Source organism: Melitaea cinxia, chromosome 23, assembly GCF_905220565.1.
Source record: "Melitaea cinxia chromosome 23, ilMelCinx1.1, whole genome shotgun sequence".
Lineage (NCBI taxonomy): Eukaryota > Metazoa > Arthropoda > Insecta > Lepidoptera > Nymphalidae > Melitaea > Melitaea cinxia.
Genome location: NC_059416.1, coordinates 8,860,345 through 8,883,878, shown reverse-complemented (window position 1 = coordinate 8,883,878; position 23,534 = coordinate 8,860,345). Strand labels below are relative to the sequence as shown.

At 32.9% G+C, this 23,534-nt stretch overlaps 1 long non-coding RNA gene across 1 annotated transcript; it reads right to left on the bottom strand.

Annotated features, from left to right (window-relative positions):
- Positions 1-3,242: 3,242 nt before the first annotated feature.
- On the bottom strand, positions 3,243-8,233 carry LOC123664903. Its single transcript, XR_006744958.1, has 3 exons — positions 8,147-8,233; positions 6,999-7,001; positions 3,243-3,253 (listed from the first exon to the last, which is right to left on the bottom strand). It is a non-coding gene; the product is annotated as an uncharacterized LOC123664903 (long non-coding RNA).
- Between the last annotated feature and the right edge of the window lie 15,301 nt (positions 8,234-23,534).

Here is a 23,534-nt window from a genome sequence, read left to right as displayed (position 1 = left end):
ACTACTGAAATATTTATGAAATAGTTATAATGCGTTCACACATTTGCTTGAGCATTTAAAGTGTTATACTTCCCTTTTTATATAAGCTAATAACTAATATAAATATAAATAATAATAAAATAGAATAAAAAATAAAGTAACAAATATCTATAACATACATACACACACAACCACGGTCATCTCTTTCAAAGGTAAGCAACGTAATGTTATAGGTAATAGCCGGTTGATATAGCCAATTTTTTTTCAATAAATATATATACGAGTAAATAATACTTAAATAAATATATAGTTATATCACACCCAGACTTGAGGTGAAAACTAAATCCACAAGCCCCGGAACAGAAGGGTCACTGCAAACTGCGCCAATGGGCTAGTCAAAATATAATAAACATAATTGTGTTTATTCTCATACAAAAAACAAAACTGATTTCAGCCAATTAAGGCTTCGTCTACACTAATGATACTCTCATTTTATTACTTGTCGATGTGTATTGAAGTTAGTTTTTTTTTAGAACGAAGTTCCTTATGGGGCGTTGCGGAGGGGTAACCTAGCCGGCAAAAAACGTCCGTGACGTTAAAAAGAAGCGTAAGATTTTTATGTATAGTCTATGACATTGCCACTTCAGATGTGCGATCCTTCGAGCAATGTCGATTACCTTGGTTCTCCTACGGAGCATTGCCCTCTCCATCACTGGTGAACGACTATAAGCCTTCTTATGAGGCCCATATTTAGCGACCACGTCTCGGATCCATATGTTATCACTAGCAACACACATTGGTTGAAGACTTTCGTCTTCAGACATTGCGGGATATTGGATGCGAAGATTCTACGTAGTTTCCCGAACGCTGCCCATCCGAGTTGAATTCGACGAGAGATCTCGTTCTCGAAGTTGGACTTGCCTAGCTGTATTGACTGTCCAAAGTACACGTAATGGTCAACAACTTCGAGAACAGTGATCCCAATGCGAACTGGAGCGGGTGCGACATGGACGTTCGACATAATTTTCGTCTTGTCCATGTTCAGTTTAAGACCCACTCTTTGGGAAACACTGTTGAGATGCTCGAGCATTGTCTTCAGGTCTTCCAAGGTCTCAACCATAAGGACTAATACATCGGCAAACCGGAGGTGGGTAAGGTACTCGCCATTGATGTTGATGCCGAATCTTTTCCAGTCCAGAAGTTTGAAAGCGTCCTCCAACGCGGTGGTAAACAGCTTCGGGGATATAATATCCTCTTCCCTCACGCCTCGCTGAAGTGGTATTGGCTTCGAGCTCTGGTCCTGCAACCGGAACGACATAGTGGCGTTATACTATAAGTACCTCAGCACCTCGACGTACCTGCAGTCCACTTGGCACCTCTGGAGAGCCTGCAACACAGCCCATGTCTCGATCGTATCACGGCTTATTATGATCTTTTATCGGCTATCTCATAGTACACAAACGCTAAGCATAATGGCAAGTTATACTCCTCGTTCTTCTATATAACCTGCCGTAGCGTATATATGTGGTCTATGGTACTAAAGCCTTTACGGAACCCGGCTTGTTCGCGAGGCTGGAAGTCATCAAACCTGGTTCGTAATGACTCTCGAAAACAGCTTGTAGACATGGCTTAGAAGCGAAATGGGCCTATAGTTTTTCAGCAGGGCTTTATCACCCTTTTTTAAAGAACAGCACCACCTCGCTTCTATTCCATGCCGTTGGCGTTTTGCCTTCGAGGATGACGGAATTGAAGAGCCTTTGGAGGACGTTGAGTACTGGCTTACCACCCGGTCTCAAAAGCTCAGTTGTGATTCCGTCATCACCCGGTGCCTTGTTGTTTTTAAGTTATTGAGAGCACTACTAATCTCGTACATGTTGACGTCTATAAGTAATAGTAGTAGTAGTATACTAATAGTACATTGCTACTCGACGATGTATGTTGTTCTACGCATTTAAATCGTGCTATCATTTGATTCTACGGTTTTGATATATGCGTCGCCTTTACATTTTTGTATTTAGAACTTCATTTTGCAACGGTGTATCGATTCTGTCAATCCCGTAGAATAGGCGTAGTTTTCTTGGCGGGTTGTACACAGTGTTTAATCTATAGCCTAGTGATGACTGTTATTATTTTGTAGTTTGCTATTATTATTATATTATTCGATAATTATTACATATTTTTATGAATAATTGTAAATAAAATATATAATAACGAAAATAGTATTCGTCAGATCTCGTTCAAATTTAAATTGGATCAGACACGATGAGATGGATCAGATGCTGAGAATAATCAAAATGTACAATCAGTAAAAGCTTTGAGGTACGTAACAAAAACCAGATTAATGGAGAACCTCCTTCCTACCTTTTACTTTCTTTAATTAGTTTAAAGCTGGCGTATACTATTTCGAGTCATTTAAATATAGTTATTGAAAAAAAAAACACATTTAGTTGTTATTGATCTTAAGCTTTTTATGATTGAAGAGAATTCCAATTATTTGTTAATTACGTATTATTTTGTATTATCAGTAGGTAAACTCGTACGTTTAATATTGTGTAATTCGATTATGTACAAGTCGGACTCGGGAGTAATGGGTTGCGAACCATTGCACAGTTTTTAATAAATAATTTAACTATATCTTTCATTTTTATTTTATGAATACAGGTTCTGTAACAAATTCAAGCTGTGTGGCTTAATACTGAATTACGATTCATATTCCAAAGACACATTTTTTGATCTCGATAGACAGACAAATGAACTACAAGTAGTAATAATCTGGTGATGGGACTGCATTCCAATTAATTATAATACTGTATACATGAAACAGTTTGTGAGATTGTATTTATTTATATATTTTTTCCACAAAAAGTCTCAATATCGAAGAGCTTAGAAGTCCTAATCATTTATCTGTCACCTAAAGAAATATAGCAGCTAATCTTAAAGCAGGTGAAAGCAGGAGGTGGTGTCTTATCTATATATTTGATACTTTCATTAGTCTTTTATCACGCCAAGAAAATAACTTTTTTTATAGTAGTAGAGAAAGCATATAGAAAATCTTATTAATACTCTTATTTCCTGCAAATTATGCAAATAGTCTCTTGGTGCAGTTTGCAGTGACCCTGGTTTCTGTTCGAAAGTTGTGTTTAAAAAAGAGGTTGATGTTGTCTACTTTATGAACAGTCGAGCGTGTGTGTATGTAAAATATATTTAAAAAATATATTGTTAATCAAGTCTTTAAAGATTATTTAACCCTTAATCATTATGTATGAATGCATGGCTGAGCATTTGTCACCCTTTCACGTTAAAATTATCAAACCGCTTGCGATGTAAAGTGGTGTAGACAGTTAAAGCTCCGTGTTAACGCACCCTAATTTTATTAATGTTATAAATTAATGCGAATGTAAGTTTGTTTGTTAAGCTTTCACGCGAATACTACTTAACCCATCATCATGAAACTTGGTACACATATTATTGGAGGTATTAGAAAGAGCATGGGATAATTTTTATCAAATAAAATGCGAACGAAATCGCAGTTAAAAGCTAGTATGTTATATTTATTACGGAAATTTATTACGGAATTTCTATAGAATTGAGAGCTATATGGGTAAAACTGTGGAATAGACTAGCCCGTTGGCGTAGTATGTAGTGACCCTGCTGCTGCTCCGGGGGTTGTGTTTCGATTCCCACTCCGAGTCTTGGTGTAATATATATATTTATTTATTTATGTATTATTTATATGTATGTTTATCAAAAAAATTAAGCTATACCAGTCGGCTGTTACCTATAACACAAGAATTAACTTACTTTAGGAACAGATGACCGTGTATGTATGTTGTAGATATTTATATTTATATATAATGAGTATTAGGATATATCAAATTAGAAATCCAATATAACTAGACATGTTATTAGCTTACAGAGATGTCCTCTCAGACGTCACTTGAACTTAATGTCGAAGTATTCAACTTGTTTAGCAGTTCACTAATTTGAATTTCAAATGCTAAAGAATAGTCAATTTCAGCACTAAAAGCGCTTTAAATTTACAATGAGCGCTTCCAATTCTGGAATTCTATTTGCCCTGAAGGATTTTGGTATTCCAAATAAATCGAATGCGGGGGTGTTTATCAAATCAAAAAATATTATATACATGTCTTTATTTTTATTTTTATGGCTTTAGCTTTAGATCACTACTTTGATAAGATGTGATTTTTCTGTTTAATTAATTATAAATAATTACTAAGTGAATAAATAAACGCTTCACACTCAACGACCCCATTAAGATTATTTTGCTGTCTTCGGGGTATGGAGACATGTTTTTCATGAGTGGGGATTGTATCCGCAAACGCAAGCGCAACAGCCGGTATTATGACCGCTGCGCCAAAGCGTTATCAAAATAATTTTTGGTATTTTATCATAAAATGGCGTGGGTCAGCTTGAGATAATAGTTTACTGAAATAAACCTTCTAACCTAGCTTTTCTCATAAAACCTTAAATTATAATCATTATTTAGTAAAAATGATAAATTACGACAAATTGGTATTTCTACACACTTTGAAGGAATAACATATTGCTATACTTTTCTTGAGACTTAAAAAGGATATAGGATAATTCTGGATAAATCCGGAAAATGTATCTTTAATAATATTATTATTAATGCATAAATAAATTCTTTAGATAAAGGTAAAAATAGGGTCCTGTACACTTATTTTTTATATTATTTAAATTTAAAGTAAACAAATACATAAATAGTTCATTAATTAAAAGTTTAATTAATTTGTACGTAAAATTATTGGGATTAGTAACCTATTAGGGAATTAACGACGTATTTATGAAATTAGAGGACACAAAAACAGAAAGAAAAATGGTCGGATCGAGACATATATAGTTTTGTGGTACAAACTCTTGACCAGTATAACAACAGAAAGTTGCTGTGACCACCTATAGTCAATAATGTTACATATAAAAAATAGTTGACCCGGCGAACTCTATACTACCTTATTTTTTTGTGCTTATCGATTTTTTTAAATTTTATTTTACAAAACTCCTATTTATGTATAAAGTATACATTAAACTTTTAATGTTTGTTTGTTTCAATTTTTTTTTTAGAATTATTACCGACTGATGGCGGGATAACCATCCAACTGCTGGCTTTGAAATATAGGCCGAAGACGGGCAGCAGCGTCTTCGGTGCGACAAAGCCAGCCCTGCGGTCACCAACCCGCCTGCCCAGCGTGGTGACTATGGGCAAACACATGAGTTCACGCCGTTTTTAGCGTGAACTTGTGGAAGCCTATGTCCAGTAGTGGAGTGCGAAAGGCTGCTGTGATGATGTGATGATGATTACCGATTTATAAAACTATATTTTATGGAACGTTCATAGGCTACAACACATCAAGCAACGATTCGTAGTGAAGCTGTAAGTAAGACCCATGAATATCAACAAGGCCATTAGCCCGCGATATTTATATGATTGATTATAAAAATAAAAATTCAATTTTACCACGTATTTTCGACCGAAGTGGGTACAAGAAAATAGGATTTTTCAAATAACATTTTCTATGAAAAATAATCAATTGACATGCAAGAAATGTCCATTACACGAGAACATAATCAATCAACATTAACAACAGTATGTTAAAGTTTTTCGTGTAGCACGAAGAGGAAAAAAATTGTTTCGCAGATCAATAAATTCTTGTAAAAGTGATTCGTCATCGATTTTATTTCGAGATTTTAACGAATTGGAGTCAAGACCAGGGGATGTTATTAGTTGGTTGGTAGTTGTAACAATTTATTTAAATGACGAAGAAAAAACTATTGCATCAGAGGAAAATAGAACAGGATAGTAATATACTATGAATGGACATAATAACAGTGTGGATAGCGTTTAAGAGAAAGAAAAAGTAAAAAAAAAACTAGATAGAGGACAAGGCACTTCAAATGATGGACCTGAAAATATGATTTAATGACAAAAACATTCAAATGAAAGATCAAAAGGAACTTCGTAGTAGTATACGCCATAGAGATGGTTGTGAGATATATTATCTGAGAGTTGTGACTTCACCTGTATAAATTAGTTCATCAGTATAATGGTTTCTAGGCAACGTTTAAAGTTACATTTTCCCTACAGAGGCTACAGATTGTCTGTGATAACAAAGCCAAAAATTGAAACACGAAATTTCTATTTTGTCTTTCGTTGCCCTTATAAAAATTACCATCGTTCATTTTATTCTAAACGTATCTCATGCACATGCATGATATGGTATAGCTTTTTAAAAAAGGCCCAAAATTACAGTCTGTTTAAGTTAGTTAAATAAAAGTAGACACGAAAATTATAAATTGAAGATAGTAAAATTAAACAATATTTGCAATCGTAAAACATAAAAAAATATTTCTATGTGTTTGACACTTTAAGTGTAATAATTTTAGTCGTAGACAAATGTAAAATTTCATTGTCATAATCGAATGCATTTTGATATTATTTCTATGTTTACGATTATATAATCGGCTTTGGCTGTTTTTTTCGGTGTCTAAATTCTTCTACCTTACATCGTGGCCAGTGATACTTGAGCACAAAGAGAGTTAGTTAGTACGTACTCTGATTTGCTTCCGGATGATTTTTTATATTATGGGTTTGTTTTCCTTTTGGCAATTAATAGTCTAAAATATTGACACACAATATCAATACTCTGTAAAAATATCTGGTGTTTTCATATTAAAATCAAACTATTATAGCTATAGCTGTTCCTATATTGACCAATCGTACCACCATAATAAAAAACGCAAACATCACAACACTGCTGCTCTATAAAATTGATTTTAAAATAAACCTTGCTGACTTTATGACGTTCTTTTTTTTAAAAGAAAGTTAATGCCTTGTTCACGATAGCATAAAAACTTAAGACGACTTTGTCTTTAAAAAACCTGATATCGATAATTTTAAATATGACTTAAAAGTGAAAACTTTCGTTATAAAAAATTAACATCGTGTATTTATAAATTTTTAAGAAAGGATCTCGAATGACCTACTTGGATGATACTTTCTCTGAAAGTAAAATGGCGTAAAGTGTAAATCGTGAGTAAGATTAAATAATTTTCCAAATTGTTAGATATTTTTTATTGATGTAGGGCATAGCAGGGAATATCTTAGTCAAAATTTGTATCAGTCGTTCTTGGGAAGCCTCAACCTTGCAGAAGATCACAGGTAAATAGCTCCAGGAGCTCTAGCAGTTCCGGAAGAGTGTGTGACTTTGCAAAAGGAAGCTATAAACAGAAAAGATTAAAAACCTTGTTGTTATATAGTTCAAATATCTTCCGCGATATTGAGATTTCCATACCACAAAATCAAAGGGCTTCATAGATAAAATAGTCGAATTTTTAGCTTTAAAAATGTATAAAAAACTCACCACTTTATTGTAATTATGATCGTCATCATCATCATCATCACCTTTTTTGTAATTTTGATACTCGTGCTATATCCAATAGTTTGTAACGGCTTTAATCTAAATACATAAAAATGAATCGCTGAAGTATATGCGCGCATAACTTATGACGACTGGTCCAAATCGGAACATAACACATTTTTGTGTTCCGTACAAGGTTTGTATAAAAGAAAACTGAGCAACAGTTGATATACTCAATTAAAAAAGTGTGTGTATTTATGTACGCACGCAAGAAGGCATACTTCATTGGCTAGCTTACTTCACGTTGCTAACTAACTTCTTCTCCGTTGACTAGCTAACTTCAGGTGTCGGTTTTTGTCGTGACGGTGTGTGCGCACATCGTAAAAATTTACTTTCATAATTTTTGCCAAGCGCGCAAAAAGAAGTATTGGTGCTTTGTCCGCTAGTTGTCAATAAAAATAATAAAATCGCTGTCGCTACATCCCGTAACTTGAATATCGTGTAGAGAAACGAAGGGTATAGTGCTAGCTAATGCAAATGTTGTCTGTAGCTTTCTACTGCTTAAACTTCAAATAAACCGCACATTAGCATATAAGTATTACACTTGAGATGTAAGCATTAAGACTTAAACTTGAACACTGCTACGTTAACAAACTTAACGTGTGTTTACTGCATATTCTTCGAGGTTATACTTGTATCGATATTCGTGGTAATTATTCGGTGAAAATGAGTCAAAACGTCATGATTAGGGCATTTATTATTTCTACAACTTTTAGTTAACACTACGGTACACGCGCTTCTAAAACGTTCACAAGTGCTCGCGTGGGCTACATTTGTAGCCCATTTTAAATTGAAATATTCTGAAAGATAATCGTTTAATTTTTAAATAAAACACGTTTATTATTATTAATGACATATATTTAGAAAACTGAAATAAAAAAAGTATCTTCTCTTTCTTAAACTTAAAAAAAATTACAAAATTTCAGACTTCTCAAAAATCACATAATTTTTACTAACTTGAGATCAATCAATTTTTGATTTAGTTCTTAAATATTTTTTAATTTCTTTTTTTTAATTTTCATCACACGAAGGACAAATTAAAATTTGGTGATCACTACATATACGCCTCTAGTATTTTGAGCAAAATTTCCTTGTGCTGCGATCGCGCATTCTGCTACAAAACGCACAGCGTGCAACCCCCCCACGAATTGGTATAGTTCCTTGTTGAGGAGCTTCTGACACATTCAACAATAATTTTGCTTTTGTTTTTATGCTTTCTTCCTGTTCACTTTCAATCAAATTCTCCTGATCTAACTCTTCTTTTAGCCATCTCAACACGTTTTCCTCCATTTTGCGATCCATATTTAGCACTCTGAAACAAAATATCAACGAAGTGTAAGTTTACACTATATAAAACTTCTATATATCTATAAAAGAAAATCGTGTTAGTTACATTATTTATAACTCAAGAACGACTAAGCTGATGTGGCTGAGAATTTGTAGGGAGGTAGCTTAGAACCAGGAGACGGACATAGGATACTTTTTATTCCATTCCCGAGGGAAGTGAAATAAAACGTGGCTGGACTAATTTGGCTAATTTTGGTCTTGAAATAATTGTGGAAGTTCAGGGAAGGTTTAAACGGTAAGAATTATTGGAAAAAGGTATAGGTTGTAGGATGTAGGTGTAGTTATTTATTCATTCCAGTTCATAATTAAGACAAAACAACGTGTTTCGGGACAGCAAGCAGAATATATAATACAAAAAATAATAATAAAAAGATAAATACTTACATCAATTTATAAAAATATATCCCTCGTGAGAAGTTCCACCAGTGCACGCAAGGGCTACATACGTAGCCCAACAACTCTAAATCGTTATTTTTCGCACGTGCGCAAGCGTCGAGCTCTCACGCCACACTGAACGCATCGAGCAACAACCAATCGGAGCTTAGCTAGAGACTCGAAGTTAAATCACGTGATTTCGCGAAGTTTTGAACAAAAACAATACCCTGGGCTACATATGTAGCCCACGCGTGTACTCTAGTGTTAAATAATGGGCCCAAGTAGAATGAAGCTAGGAGTCCGGAAAATACACGCGCATGCACACACACATACACACACACACATTTTTCAGTTCACAGTTTTCAATATTTCATTTTTGAGCTAAAATAGTAAGAATGTTTGTGGAAATCACAAAAATGAAAAAAGAGTAACATCTTTGGCTTCATTTATCTCCTGATATTGTGAAATGTGGAAATGCTTTTTAGTCACAGTATACAAGGAGTATTCTGATTTAATATTTGTAAAGAGTATTTATGCTTCAAATTTATTTTTTACTTTTTGTATTAAAGAATATACGCAAGAGACCGTAAAAGCTTAATTATTTATTATTTTCATTATACTCGTAGTTGCTAGTGACAGATTTAAATGGAAAACGTGTCTTTTGCTTATTACTGTTATTTTCACTTGTCTTGTAACAATTGACAATAGGATTTTGCTTATTGATTTATTTATTTATTTTAGACTCACCAAGAGTAATTACGTTAAAAAAGAAGACATTACTTACTAAAATATTACATATACCTAAATAAAGTACACACCCAAAATCGAGAACAAAAATTACACTCAAAAAAGAAAGAAAAAGAAAACGATATTAATTCTTTTTTTTACATTAACTTAAATTACGAAGATAAAATGAAGAATAAAAAAATTAAAAGTTAAAATACGAAAAATTTCAGCGTAATCGATCTACGGAACTAAGTCGAAGAAACACCAAATGGGTCTAAAGGGTGGTCTAAGGGGTGTAAGAATGCCCATTTAAGATTTAACATAGACGAGATAGCGGTGAATTACCCCCTAAAACTGGTTTACGAAAGGGTCTTACTAAAGGGTTTATAGGTTTTCACGGAACTCTAACAAACAGAAACGGAAAATTCAATTTGATTCTATTTATTTACACTTTATTGTACACCAAACAAGAAATAAAATAAACAAGCAACAATAATAATTAGTAGAAAAATGTACAAAAAGCGGCCTTATTGCTTAAAAGCAATCTCTTCCAGGCAATTTTAGGGCAAAGGAGGAATATATTGAAGGTGTAAGTTAATAGAAAAAAATGTGAAACAAATCAATAAATAGACATCCATAAATATATAGATAGATTGTTTGAATATACATATATACACATACACATACCCACACACATATACATATTTATTCTATAGTACCAGCTGTACAGAAATTACTTACATCTAGGAGTAAATCAGAATACGACAATGACAATAGACTTTTGTCCAAACCCACATTTGGATATAGCATCATTTTTTGCTTAAAAATATAACATAGTAACTTATCCAAAACATTTAGAGAGAATGCAGTATATGACGTGCTCAAATTTAGAAATGTGTCATTCATGAACAAAGCTTCGAATGGATTAGAACTTAGTCTGCCAAACTGTTCCATTCAGATTAGTTTCAAATTTGAATACTTGAAAATTCAATTGTACTAATTCAAATTTAAGCCAACCTTACGATTATAGTTCCAACGTCAAATATGTTAGCCTAACTTGGGAATGAAATTGTAATATATAATCTTAATATACATATATAAATTACTCGCGATGTTGTTTGTCCAAGATTGACCCCTAAACTATTTAACACTTGATACGCTATATTTTATTTCGATATAAATAATTATTATATAGACGGAAAAAAATAAGGCGATACGAAGTTTGTCCGGCCAGCTAGTGATATTATAAAGGTGGAATAATTAGTTAAGTTGAAACTACCAGTAGTTACTGGTAATAGTTCATTTATTGAGAAATGCATATAATCTATATGTTATATAACATCACGCCGTTGAAGTAGATCATCAATAATACATGTTGCAAAATCGGGAAAACATAACATAACATAACAAAATACACTTTATTGTACACCAAAACAGAAATAATACATATTATGAACTTAAACAGAGTATCATCAGGCACAAAGGGCGGCCTTATCGCTAAAAAGCGATCTCTTCCAGGCAACCTAGGGGCAGAGGAGATGGTATTGTGTCAGTATAGGTGTACAAATTGAGACATAAACGTTTGAATATATTGACTTATTTACATACATACATACATAAACATATACATAAATACATACATACGTTACATACATATATATATATATATATATATATATATATATATATATAGTACCTGGGTGACCGAGCCCAGCTCGGTATTTTTAGTAAATCGTAAAGGATTAGTAGTAGAAGAGAGAGTTAAAATGATTCGCTGCCGGTTTGGATGAAGTCCTTTTTTAACCGACTTCAAAAAAGGAGGAGGTTACTCAATTCGGCTGAAGGAAACTCAATATATATATATCCCACCTTCGGTGCAACAAAGTCACAATTCAGGACACTTTTTTTGTTATGTCTTTTATTAGGACTTTTTGATAATTTAATATAAGATTTTTAAACTATAGCAAAGAAAGTAAATTATTAATTTTATAAAGATTTCAAACCTACTATAAATAGTAATCCAGAAATGAGGACGTAAAAGCGAAAAAAAAGTCCTCTCCTGTAAAATTAAGAAATGAGCTGTTTTGACTTTGTTGCACCGAAGGTGCTATATATATATATATATCTATATATCACTACATAGTATAAAACAAAGTCGCTTTCTCTGTCCCTATGTCCCTATGTATGCTTAAATCTTTAAAACCACGCAACAGATTTTGATGTGTTTTTTTTTAATAGATGAAGGGATTCAAGAGGAAGGTTTATATGTATAATAAAATCCATTAAATAGTGGAAAAATACTGTTATTTTTGAGGTTTCTAATGTGATGTCGTAAATAATTACATTTTTTCCGCTTACATTGCAAACGCAGCCTGAACCCTATGAGATTTATCAAAATAATGTACTAAGTATTATCCACATTGAAAAGTTCTACAGAAAGCTCCGCTATGGTATATGTCTATCTCTTATGGATATCCCACAATAACATTTTTTTTATCAAATACTTTTTACGACAAATAATGGCTAATTTTCAAAGCGATTTTAACCAATACAGCATTAATCCTTATCTAATTAAATACCTAAAATACATTGTTGATTTAATATAGATCTATATGGCCCTTTACAGCATATGATTTAAATGAATATTTTTGAAGATATTATAGATTGAGAAATTGCGATACGTAACGTTTGCGGCAGTTCCGGCCGGCTTTTACTCTAAAGTTAACGCGTGCGGGCCACGGGCAGTAATGAATAAATCAAAACTACTGGATCGTTTTTAATCATTTTTCAGTTAACGACATAGGCTATAATTATATTTTATATCCGTGCGAAGCCGGAGCAGGTCGCTAGTATATATATATATATTTTTATGTATGTTCGAGGATAACTTCGTCGTTTATGAAAAGATTTTGATAATTCTTTTTTTGGTGGAAAGGAGATATCCCTGGTGTGGTAGCATGATAAGAAAACCAGGATCTGATGATGGGGTCCTAGATAAATCGAGGGAAACTCTCGAAAATCCGCATAACTTTACATTAACTACATAATACTTAACATACTACTGGGTGCACTGATTTTGATGATTTTAAACTTAATCGAAAGCCGATGTTTATCATATGGTCATATTTCATCGAGATCTGATTACAACTTTTGGAGTAACCTTTGATAATGCGTATTTCTTGACTATTTTTTCGTATACCTACGTTGTATTACTTGTCGATATAATTAAAGTCGGTTTTTTTTTCGTTTGCCTGCAAACACAATTATTAATAATTAATGAACGCAAAATAAAAATAAAAAATAACGATAAATTAAAAATTGATACAAAATACACAATTACAACGCTTCAGCCTGTAATATCCCACTACTGGGCATAGGACTCTTTCCCCATGTAGGAGAAGGATCAGAGCTTAATCTACCACGCTGCTCCAATGCGGGTTGGCGGATATATTCCCTACTAAGCGAGTAACAATAAAAAAGCTATCAGGTGTACATGATAACAACCGGGGCCGGCGGCTTAACGTGCTCTCCGAGGCACGGTGGGGAGACCCACAAGGACTGCACAAACACCCAGACCACGGCAAACACCTGTATGGCCTATACAAATGTTTGTCACATGCGGGGATCGAACCCGCAACCGCCAGCGCAACAGGTACAATCCATGGCGTAACCGTTGCGCCAACGCGTGTCACACACAATTACAAGATTGAGAGTAATTGCTCCTCAAAAACTGACAGGCGCTCCAACAAATCGTGTTTTTTTCTGAAAATCATATTTAAATACGAATTACATTATTTATAAAATATGAATAATATTTTTTTTTTACCGACAAAAATAAAAAATATAAATAAATATAAAAAATCAAAAATAATAAATAATTAAAAAATAATAATGATAAAATATGAATAATATTTTTCAATTTTAGCGACATAATAATAAAAAATAAGAACAGCCTATTTAAATAAAAAATAACGAGTGCAATTAGAAAAAGAAAAAGAAAAAATAATTGATCAGGGACATGGGGATTTGAACCATGATCTTCTCGGTTGATCCCGACCGGCCGATTTCCCACCGAGCTATTGCAACTAAATTGACAGATTCGAAATTTTGCTTCGTATTCTAACGATATTTTTTTCACTCCCTAAAAACAGGGATAAAACGACATTTTCTAAAAATGAATCCTAGCTAGATGGATTTATCTCCCCCGAAACCTCCTATATACTAAATTTTATGAAAATCGTTGGAGCCGTTTCCGAGATTCAGATTATATATATACATATATATATATATATATACAAGAATTGCTCGTTTAATAGTATAAGATATATAATTTTATTCACGTTGAATATCAAGATAATGCTTCCTGACAGCCTTTTTAAAAATAGAAAGCGATTGTATACGTCTAATATGCAAGGGTAAAGAATTCCAAAGTCGAGAAGCTTGAACAGTGAAAGATTTAGTATAAAAGGAAGAGGAGTGAGGGGGAATTTCAAGAAGTAAGGTATTCTCAGAACGAAGACTGCGTTCATGGATATCACTAAGAAATTTAAATCGTTGCTTTAGATAAGCAGGTGCAACAGGGTTAAATAGAATAGAGTAAAGTAAGTTAAGAATATGCGTATTCCTGCGAAAGCGAATAGGGAGCCACTTAAGTTTTTTACGGAATTCAGAGATATGATCATATTTACGAAGTCCAAATACGAATCGTATACATAAATTCTGGATTCGCTCAAGTTTAGTAATCTGCTCTTCAGTAATGTTAAGATAACATGTGTCTGCGTAGTCCAGAATTGGTAATAGAAGACTATTTGCAAGAGCAATTTTGGTGGGAATTGGAAGTAGATTACGCAGCCTGCGAAGAGATTCAGCCGAAGCAAAAACTTTACGACTGACTTCACAAATCTGCGGGCCCCATGATAGATGTTGATCAAAAATAACGCCTAGATTCTTCACATTTTCACTATATGGAATTACAATACCATTAAAAATTACAGGAGGTAGTTGAGATCGATTTATACGGCTAATTAATTTAGAACTTCCTATAATTATAGTCTTAGTTTTGGTTGGATTTACTACTAATCCGTAAGCTTTACTCCATGTAGTAATGGCAAGTAGATCACCATTTATACGAGATACACATTGAGGCAAGTCACTTACAGTAGAATGAGAGTATATTTGGAGATCGTCTGCATAGAGGTGGTAGAGAGAAGTTATAATATTACAAATGGAATTAATAAATATAGAAAATAATAGAGGGGAGAGCACACCACCCTGGGGGACACCAGCAGCAACCAATGACCAGTTTGAAAATGTGTCATTCAATTTAATTCGCTGCCGGCGACCCTGCAAGTAACTTTGAAACCAATCAGTGGCCTCTGGAGATATGTTAAGAGAACGCATAATGTCACAAAGTATATCAAAGTCTACAGTATTGAAAGCGTTACTGAAACCAAGCAACGTCAATACTGTAACCTCGCGCCTGTCCATGCTAGATCGTATATCGTCAGTTATTTTGACAAGTGCAGTAGTCGTACTATGACCAGGACGGAAACCGGATTGCGAGGTATTTAGGAGACTGTGTTTCAAAAGGAATAGGTTAAGTTGATTATACACAAGGCGCTCGAAGACTTTGGATAAAAAGGGAAGAATAGAAATGGGACGATATTCAGACAGGGATGATGGATTAAGTTTTTTCGGGATAGGAATAATATCAGCATCTTTCCACGTAGACGGAAAAGAGCCAGTGGAGATTGAAGTATTAAAAATTTTGGTTAATATGGGTGTAAGTAAATTAAGGAGAGGAATGATTATCTTACGACTAATGCTGTCAAATCCGACGGAGCTGGACTTAATAGCTAAAATGTTCTTCTTAACATCACATTCAGCCAGCTGATTAAGAAAGAAAGTGGGAGTATTAGGAGTTGGCAAGGTTGAAAGTCGATTTCTTGTCAAAGACTTAGTCACACTATCAATGGTAACAGATGAGGAAAAATGGAGATTCAACTCGTTAAGGTCTAAATTTTGAGAGCGATAATTCTGATGCGCTTTGCCAACTCCCAGTGATTTTAGGAAGTTCCAGACTTTACTAGGATCTTCTTCTTCGATGACAGATTTATAGATGTGGCGTCGAAAAATTAATTCCCTTTTGATAGCACAACATTATGTAACCATAAGAAAATTTCTATGTGAACATTTTTTGCGGACAAAGGCTAGTAAACTATACGAGTAAGTATCAAATGCTCCGCTAACGATGTGACTGAATTATTATATCACTTATAACATGATTATGATTAACACTTTCTCCATCTCATTTTACTATAATTTCACTTTCTATTCTATCTATAAATTGATCGATGCAAAATATATTAAAATATTATAAGATGATTTATAGATTAAAGACTAATTTTCAAATAAAAAGTTTAATATTGTAATTATAATGCACTCACAAAAGGATAGAAATTGTAAATAATTCTATACAACAACGTTGTTGTGCCGATAAAATCGCAATCATGTTCTGAAAGAAGTCCAATTCAGACAGTATCAATTCAAAATGTTTGACAATTGATCGAATTTTACTAACAGCCTTTTAAAGTTGATGAAAGTACGAATGTATACAATTCTTATTGATCCTTTGTGAGCAATATCACACCTATTGCAAACACCAAAATACATTTCATTGTTCGTTATTGTACACAATTGTTGTGTATATTTGCGTGGGTACTACAAGTATAATTGTAACGTAGTACTAAAATACAATATAAGTTTGGTTAATATAAACGGTTTCGAATTTCCCGCAAATCTTATTGTTGATTGTTTTTTTTTTCTTGTAAATCAAGATAAATTATTTTAATATTTTTAGGTTCAGTTAAACTGCTATGTTCGAAGTGTCGATAATAACAATTGAAAAAATACAGTTATTGAAGATAGCTTATAGGATCATGGCAATATGATTGAATACAGTTATTCTTTTTTAGGAATATTACTATAATTATGTCGGAAAAATTATATTTCTCTTTTCAAATGTTTTTAAGGTAAGTTGCATTGCATCGTATCAGTACTATCCCACTGCAGGGCATAGGCCTCTTTCTCCAAGTAGGATAAAGATATTTAATAACTATAAATATACGTGATGTTCTAGAAAAGATTATTTTTCGTCGAATTGAATTTGTTTCATTAGTATTGTTTTGTGGTTTCCTTTATCACAATATTTAAAAAAAATTGGCATCGACCTACATAGATTCTTGGTCAGTGTACATTGTATATGTATCATCCCATAAAAGAAAAACTCTTCCCGGAGGGGATATATAACCTAGATATAAACACATGAAAGCCGTGGACGCACGTAATAAAAGTTGAAATTTACATATATCGTATATTTTATTAAGGCTGAAGGATGAAGTACGAGGATCGCGGCTGAAAGGTTAGTTCAAATATAGGTTAATATAGTAGAAGTCGTAAAGATAACATTTTGTTTAAAATTTATCTTTTACTAGTATAAGAAGTTTGCATATTATGATCTATTTAGGAAGAAGAAAAAAGTGAGAGGTATAGAAACTTAGAGAAAAGAGGCCTAGAGACTTGTAAGGAGGCGTTAGAGGAGTAGTAGGCCATTTTGCATGTAGTTAAGAGGCAATGTTACAGTAAGTTAACCAGTGAAAACTATAGAGTGTCGTACAATGTTCCAGTTATTGTGATTATATACGCGTGCCTCTTTTGTATGTTAATTCTAGTGACTTTTCCAAAAGTATTAATATATTAATTTTATATTATATCTTGTGTTTCTTATGTTAATTATTTACCCACTGTTTTTCAATCGTTACTCAGACATCAATGGACAGGACTTTTATGTCGAATAGGGCTGTCGAAATTACTTTCATACATTACATCATTTTAATAAGCGACTTGGTTACTATTTTTTTTGTAAATTCACTATTACCAACTGGCTCAAATCTTTCACATACGACGATACCGAAAACCTACTTGTTCACTAACAGCTGACTCTAGGTATATAATTGTTTGTATTTTTTTTTATTTTTATTATTTTTTTTTTTCTCTCTAATTACCTCAATTTTCTTGTTGACCTCTTGGGTCTTTGTTGGCAATTACTTTAAATTGGTAAAACAAGTTTACTTGTACTTACAAGTAGGCTTGTCTCCATTTGGACAAGTTGAGCACATGATCCTGTATTCTTAACTTTGGGGGGGGGACTTGGTGACTTATAGTACAGGTATTTTATACCTTTTTTGAGCACCAGTCCTTCGCTAATCGTGTTGTCAAACTTTGTGTAAAAAAAAAACTGTGTGTAAAAATTACTTATAACTTATTTTCCTGATAATGTAATCTTCATCTAAATAAATATTATTATTATTAATATTATTATTACCTTTTTTACGATTTCTTAGTTATATTTATCTATTTTGAAATGAATACTTTACAAATGTAACCTAGATTTTCTATTCATCTTCTGTCATTATGTTACATGTGTCTATTATGACAAGCTGGGCTCAATTTCGTACATTACGAAATCTAATGTTCAAAATAAGGCGCACAGAGTAAGCCCCAACACATTAAAAATATGGTAATTCTTTGTCTCTGTGGGATTAAATTAGACATGGGGTTTAAATGTTAATATTTTAATATTATGTTGATCTGCATTTATCTTGATACGCAAGTAGAATATGAAAGTAGAGTTACTGTACGGGATTTATTATTTGTATCATCATCATCATCATTACAGCCTATACAGTCCACTGCTGGACATAGGCCTCCACAAGTTTACGCCAAAAATAACGTGAACTCATGTGTGTTGCCCATAGTCACCAGCAGTGGGCTGTAATAGGCTGAAATGATGATGATGATGAAAATCTGTTCAGTAGCTTTGAAACTATTTGTTCTCTTTTAATACCATTTATATCAATTAAGCCTTGCACACTGTCTTATTTATGACATTTATAAAGTTCAAATTAATTTTGTTGACGACAATGTTATAACGCTGATATTACGTTTTTTAGAATAAAAAATTCCAATTGCCTTCGTAATATCTTGCAAAATATAAAATTTTCTAGCGATCTCATTTGACTAACAAGACTAAATAATTTTTCATTAAGAGACAGAGAATTAAAAATTCCGTAATGGATGATGGAATTTTACACTGAAATCTGTTTACTAAATTTAAATATTATTGTTTACTTCATTTTCATATTACCGGAATATTATTTTTGATACCGACCGAAAATTTAATCGAAAATTTAATGGCATTCGATTTTTTTAAATTAAAAGTAGAAAAATTATGAGAATTTTATAAATTTTAACATGGCTGACTGTAAGGTGGTGGTATATTGTGAAGTTTATCATAAAGGGTGATAACTGAAAACTAAAATAATTAAATATAGGACAATGGAGAAAATAGATGATCTTAGGAAAGGATCACAAGTTCAAATATGTACTAAAAATTTTCGAGTGCAAAATGTTAATCATCAGAATATGATAAGAAATTATTTATCATAGGATTTTTTCTCAATAAACGTGAATGCATTCTATGTCAGGGGTCCGGAAGCACACACAACACAATTACAAACACCCATACCACGACAAATATTTTTATGACTTATGTCATCAATGACGAATGTTTGAACTCAGTCACGGTGGAAATCGAACGAGCTAGTTGCTGTGACCTCTGCACCAACGTGTTGACAAAGTCTGAGATCTGTTGACCTATTAGCATAATTAAATAAGCTTTCCTTACCGTAGCAAAAGACATTATAAACAGGTATTTTTGTATATTTAACAAAGGAGGTAAAATTTTTTTTTTATATAAAACTTCGTCACTTTCATTTTTTATTCGTTACAAGAAAAGTCATTTCAGTAATTGTAATATTTAAAATGTATTCTGACATGCTTTAATTATGTTGAAAATATGTGCGTTGTCAAGCAGAATCATAGTATTAACGGAACAATCCAAGCGTTGAGTTCCATCTGAATACGATTTCAGTCAGTGAAAGTGCCGTTCTACGTAAATTATCTCTATATACGCTGTGAATAGCTGGCGAAGCGAAAAATCTGCTTTTTCTACATATTAGTATATTGAAGGTCATTGCACTGGTTTTTAAGGTTCATTTCTTTGATAGCTGTCGCGTTTGAGGAGTACGCGATTTTCCAGTTATAGTTGGATCTGTTATATAATTTGAGATTCGTTTTGCCCAATTAATAGAAAAATACGAGTATCGGCGAAAATCACAATTAGTCGTAGTCGTTAGTCGTAGTTATAATGTTTTTGAAACTTATTATCGACGTTTTCAAGAACTCATTAGAGTTATGTAGTATTCTATCGATAACAACTCGCTTGGCAACACTAGTCTAGAGATAAATAAATAAATAAACGCTTCACACTCAACGGCCCCCAGTAGGATTTTCTCCTGTGTCGGGGGTCCGGAAACACATACAATACACAAGCACAAACGCCGAGACCATCTATATAGCCAATATAAATATCTATCATGAGCGGGGATCAAACCCGCGACTGCCAACGCAGCAGCCAGTGCTTTAATAGAAAAATATACATAGAAGACGAGAATCCTATTATGTTTTTAAATTCTGACGTGTTCAAAATTCCGTTCGTCCTCATTGGTGTAGAAAAATACCGAGACTTGAATATAGCGAGGGAAATGGTATGTGTATCATCTGCACCATATATAAACAGTATGGCCGACTTTTTTATTTGACATACACGCCGGTCGTCTGTTTCTAAATAAGGCCATTAAAAGCTCATATTTTAGGTAACGGCCGACTGTTATATATATTTATTGACATTTTTCAAATAAATGTATAATAAATACACAAATATTATACCCAGGTATTACTTTCGGAATAGTAAGTCGAAACACAACCCCAACAAACTAGTCAAAACTTAGATTAGTTCTGAATTTTTAATGGACGAAGATTTTTTGATATTTTTGTTTATAAAACAGTAATACCAGACGTTTGTTTTAACAGAAGTTATGATTCCACAATAGTATTATATTTTCGTGATAATGATAATATTATGTATGTGTTCGAAAATGTATGCCTGAATATTGGTGTCCTCATTGGAATAGTGTCATTTGTTCCAGTACATATATTTGACCAATACGTCTAAATTATGGTGTATACTAGTGACTGGAACTTAATGATTGAATATCTGTTTCTAAATCATGTACGATTTATTTTTTTAGACTATTAAGACGGCAAAGAAACGTCAAGTCCATCAGATAGTAAGCGGATACCGAAGCCTATGAACACCTGTGCTTTGGCTATCTCACTCACAACAGAAAAATAATACCAATTGATAGTGCCTTTTTTTTATGTCACTAGGTCGGCAAACAAGCGTACGGCTCACCTGATGGTAAGCGATTACCGTAGCTTATAGACGCCTACAACACCAGAAGCATCGCAAGCGCGCTGCCGACCCAATCCCACCCCCCCTAGGAGCTCTGATCACCTTACTCACCAACAGGAACACAATACTGCTTGAAAACCGTATTATTTTGCTGTGATCTTCTGCAAGGTCGAGGTACTACCCCAGTCGGGCTGCTCCATATTTTGAGCAGGAAATTCCTGCTGTGCCCTACCTCAGTTAAAATGTGCCTAATATAGCATTGATCATGTGTAAAGATGAGTTACTTTTCTAGTTGGCTGCTATAAATTCTGCAAGATATTTCAAAAAGGTTTTATTGACATTGGTAAAATTGATAACTGTATCGTTGAATAAACGTATAAACGTTAACGTAATAAGTGAAATGTAACACGTCAGCTCAATCAAGGCATCCTTCCGTAACGTCTTGTGTTACATTATTATTATATAGGGAAAGTAATTCTTTATAATCGTGTTAGAGATTTTCACACGCGACAAAAATGATTCTGCGCCGTTCGCGCGCAAAACTGCAGGCGATCACGCAATTCTTTGTGGCTGTATTAAGTATTATGCAGAGGGGAAATTTCTTGTACCGATTTTATAAAACAGATTTGTTTGATACACATTTAGAATATAATGATATGCTTATATATATTTGTTAAATTATTATATTTCGTTTTACTATTTTCCGTATTTGGTTGAAATTTATAATCGTTTTGTAGTAGAAATCATGTGTGGAATGAATTTTTTTTTTAAAATATATGACCTTCGTATTAAAGGTTTGCATATAAGGTTTTAAATTTAAATGGTTTAATTATTATAAATGTAAGCCATTTATAATAATAGTTTACATTCACATAGTTTTAAAATTTCTAACAATAACCAAAACGTTAGTCATTTGTTTTGCTAAAAAGAGTACTTTGTTATTAATAATTAAAATACGTATTTCTCCCTTTTGGGTAATACGAAAACAAAATGCGAAATGAAAGTTTATACGGAAGGTTTGTTGTTGATGAAACTAGAATTGTGAAAGTTTATATTTAGGGCTTTTAATAACAAACAGTTATTACGAGAATAATGTAGAAGTATGAATCAAAATAATGTACAATTCTAATAATTATGCTTTACATTTTCAATATAAGTGTTTGGAGTTTACACATTAATAAATGATATTAAGCTTGTAGTATGGAAAGAATGTGGAGAGTGAAATTATCTGAAACTGGATGTTTTACCGTGAGTTTCTTGAGAGAATGAGATTAACATAAATATATTTTTAAATATCATGGTAATTACACATACATGACATGACACACATACTTTATATTACATCATTGCAGACAACAGTTCATGGGTGACTCGGTCATATCGGCAATTTCGAAATGACTATTGCGGTAGATCCAATATTGCTAAAATTATTTTACGCATTCAAACTATACATTTTATTTTTCTGCACGTATAACCAAAGGCAGCAGCTAGTTTCAATGCATATTATAAACATTCAAATGGCACATTACCTGCAATTTATACTGATTTTGTGTCTACGATCATAAATGTTTATTAAAAATAAATTAACACTGTATTTATGAGCGTGATAATTACAGCGACATGGCTCATAAAACACATTATATACATCTACTAGCTGACCCCGCAAACGTTGTTTTGCCATATGTTATTAAACTCCATGACCCCCTCGGTCCCTTATTATTTAGGGGTATGAAAAATAGATGTTGGCTGATTCTCACAACTACCCGATATGCACACTAAATTTCATAAAAATCGGTCCAGCCGTTTCGTAGGAATATGGTAATATGTTAATACACACGAGAATTTTATTGGTACATAAAGGTTTATAAATCCTTATTTATTTATCTTGTTTCATGTTAACTAAAGCTAAACTTGACACTCTAATGAACTAAGTTTATTTTATGAGTTACAATATGGCCGCGTTTACGAAGAACGAAACATTTTTAAATATATGTCTGTTATATATTTAATAAGAATGTCTAAGAATATCTAATTTTTATAGGATATATCTGTTATATATTTAATGAGAATATCTAAGAATATCTATTTTTTATAAGATATATCTGTTATATATTTAAACTACTCATATGGAATATGCGTTATTTATTCCATTTTTTTAAACTGACGAAATAGTTCGTTATGTATTATAAAATAAAAAAGATTTCTTGTACGAATCGGTCCGTAATAAGAAGCGTTTGGATTTTATATCATACTTTCTGTATTTATTACATTAAAAA